This window comes from Equus quagga, chromosome 2 (assembly GCF_021613505.1).
Source record: "Equus quagga isolate Etosha38 chromosome 2, UCLA_HA_Equagga_1.0, whole genome shotgun sequence".
NCBI classification, from domain to species: domain Eukaryota; kingdom Metazoa; phylum Chordata; class Mammalia; order Perissodactyla; family Equidae; genus Equus; species Equus quagga.
The window spans coordinates 54,795,191-54,798,834 of NC_060268.1; positions in this window are offsets into that span (position 1 = coordinate 54,795,191).

A 3,644-nucleotide genomic window follows, 5' to 3' on the forward strand; every position below is an offset into this window, starting at 1 on the left:
GGCAAAATCCTGGGCCACCGAAGCAGAGCGGGCGAACTTAACCACTCGGCCACGGGGCCGGCCCCTGATAATTTACTGTCTCATTTCAAGATAGCAGAAAGCCATCTTTCCTGTGAGTGTTACCCCTTAAAGACAATGCCATCCTCACTCTCCATAATAACTCTCTAAATGTTACTTCCCCAAATTTATACGTTATGGGAATGGGACAATTTCTTTGGAATTTTTCCTGTCTTGCCATTTCTCCAAATTTTGCAAATCTGCTGGGTTTGAAGCTTGTGCAATTTATTTTTTCATCTGTCCCAATACCTCCTGCTGACACATGCCCAAAGGTGCTCAGCTTCAAAAGGGAGTGGTCTTTGAAGACACAAACTAGGTGTTTCCCTTTCAAACGAAAACTTGACAGGCATTCTCACAGGGAATACTGGAACCTTTCCCTCACCAGCTGCACAAAGGTTAAAACTTGTTCCTGGCAAACGAGTTTACACTGATGTATCCTACATGCATGGTCCCTTCTTGTGGTTCACTAGACTCTAATTGCAATCATGTTGGACATAAGCTGCTTACCGTAATGTTTCATAATGAAAAGTGCACTCTCCAGGATTCAATACACAGTAATGGCTTCTTTGATTTAAAGCATGATTATGGTAATAAAACCATTACAAAAATGGACACATCTTCTTCAGTAGATCATCTCTCTTTGGAGACAAAGGCAAGTTCTGATTCCCCTGATTATTGAAGATTGAATTTAGTTTTATGTACTGTCAGCAACCCTTTCAGCTTCATTTTGATCAATTTTGGTATAAAATATCTTGGGGCTACAAACATGGCCACCCATGTTCACAGATGATGTATCATGATCATTTCTTTTGAGTCCATTCATAATTAGCATGATTGAGGGATATTTTTTTCACTTTATTTGCTAAAAAATTTACATTTTATTGTATAAGAATATCATAACATAAAAGGAAACTGGAAAACTCACTTGTCCTGGAACCTTGACATAGTAACTGCTTTCCTTTTTCCTGGGTCTCATAGCATTGACCTCTGCATGCACGTTTGAGCTCTGATCCCCTCCATGCTCCTCTGTATCATTACTTCATCATACTGTATCACCACTTCATGCATCATGATGGATTACAGTACAAGGCTCACCAATTCTGACAACTTCACTGTGACTCAGGAGCTGGCAGAACAACAAACTACCTAAGATTTTCGGATTCTACGATTTTTAAGGTATAGATCCACAGACATTGCTTGAGGCACTTTCTGCATAAGGTACACAGCATCTTTGCCTGAATTTTCAGGCCTTAAGGCACAGGAAGCCATTGTCCACACAAGACTGATCCTCTTGCTTTTATTTATCCAAAGCTGATTTGATTTTCAAAGATCTCCATCCACCTTCTCTGAGGCCTTCCCAACCATTCCTGCCCATAAGACTCTCTCTTTCCTTTCTTTAAAAGTTTTTTTTAATGTATTTGTGTGTGTGAGGAAGATTGGCCCTGAGCTAACATCTATTGCCAATCTTCCTCTTTTTGCTTAAGGAAGACTGTCCCTGAGCTAACATCTGTGCCAATCTTCCTCTGTTTTGCATATGGGATGTCGCCACAGCATGGCTTGATGAGCTGTGTGTAGGTCCGTGCCTGGGATCTGAAGCTGTGAACCCCAGGCCATGGAAGCAGAGTGTGCAAACTTAACCACTATGCCACCAGGCTGGCTCTCTCCTTCCTTTCAATTCCTGAAACTCCCATGGTCGGCATCTCTTACCATCTCCCTTTGTTACTAAAGTGTAAACGTTTCCTGTTCCTCACCAAACTCTACTGTTTTTAGAGTGAAGAATCTCCCTTGGACTTCTCTGGAGTCCCCAGGATATCTAGTGCACAGAAAGTAGTAATGCATATTTATAGATTCATCCAAATAACACTGTTGATGAGATAATTGTCAAATGGAAAAGCAGGCAAGTGAAAATAGTGTAGAAAATTGAAAGAGAAAAAGACACCACGGTATTGGTTCAAACCAAGGCAAGAACCCAGTCTCACTTGCTTACGTGTCACTTTCCTCATCCAAATAGTGTAGAAAATTGAAAGAGAAAAAGACACCACGGTATTGGTTCAAACCAAGGCAAGAACCCAGTCTCACTTGCTCACGTGTCACTTTCCTCATCCAAAAAAAAAAAAAAGTAATAATAATAGTACCAACTTCATAGGCTGTGGTGAGGATTTAACGAGTTCACAACTGCAAAGTGCTTAGAACAGTGCCAGGCATGCGCCAAATGCTACACAGGCATTTGTTAAATGAAAATAAAAATTAAATGTCACAATGCCAAAATCTACCATAGGGTAGCCGCTCAATAAAGGGTGAACTCAACTACTGTCTTTGTTTTGTGACACTTGAACTAACATAGACCTGGGATGGAGCGGCTGCCAGGGCCAATGGGCCAGTTGGTGACAGTGCCTTCCAGGAGGAGAAGCTCTTGGGAACACGGCAAGCTCCGTGCTCCAGTTCAAGGGTCCTGGAATTGACCAGGTTCTGCCGCAAATTCCGTTCGGCTGGAGCGCTCTCAGCGCCGGGACGTGTGGCTTTCCGGGTTAGCCCGGGGAGAAGCAGCTGCTGGGCACCCTGGCGCCCCGCCGGTGGTGGTGGTGGCTGCTGCGGCGGCGAGGGGGACAGCCTGGAGCTCCGCCCCCGGCCTCACCGCCCAGAGCCGGCGCGGAAAGTTACTGCGTGTTAACGTGGCAGGAACGACGGAAAGCCCAGCGCTGCCAAGTGCTGACAGCCTGGGCTGCGTTTCCTAGGCTCAAAGGCACGGCTCTTTTGAGAGTCTAGTCTATACACGTCCCCGGCATATAACTGTATTCTTTCCGCGGTTACTATATTTTGGGGCAGAGGGAGGAGATAAAAAGTTTGAGGGAGTGGCAGTAAGGCATGATCCCACATATGCTTTTTTTGCCTGCCCTAAGATGTTCCTAAGATGAATGTGTAATTTCACCCGCTGTATTGTGTCCAGCTGAACTTTCATCTCATAGATTTAAAAAAAGATCTCTTTATCAAGTTCAACTCACCGGAGGCTTTCGTTTGACTATTTGCTCACTCATTTTTTAACAAACATTTCCTAAGCACCAATTATCTGTCAGTTACCCAAGGGGGCCCTGGGAGCCCCGAGAAGCTCGCAGTCCAGTGTGGAGACAGACAGGAAATTGTTGCTGTGGGATGTGAAGGGCTCTCACGGGGCCGGCACAGAGGGCTGCCCGGCAGAGAAATCATTTCTGCCAGGTGGGAGAGCAGCCCGCACAGGCTGGCAGGGGAGTCTTGTTAGAGCTGGGCTTTGAAGAACGACTCCAGCGAGAAGGTCACCAGGTGAACAAGTGGCCTAATTACGCTGTGATGTACGTTTATCATCTTTGTCCCACACCTGCTTTTTCAAGTGAGGCTTTAAAAACACAAAAAAAGACTGTGGGGTGGAGAAGAGTGCTGTAGCAATATTACATTCCCTGATTATGACCATCATCCTGAGGTCATGGGAGAGAAGGACCATGTTCTCAGGAAATGTACCCTCAAAAGGAGTAAAGAGGAATGTCTTCTTTCTATAGGAATGTCTTATATAGGAATGTCGAGAGAGAGAGAGAGAGAGAGAGAGAGAGAGAGAG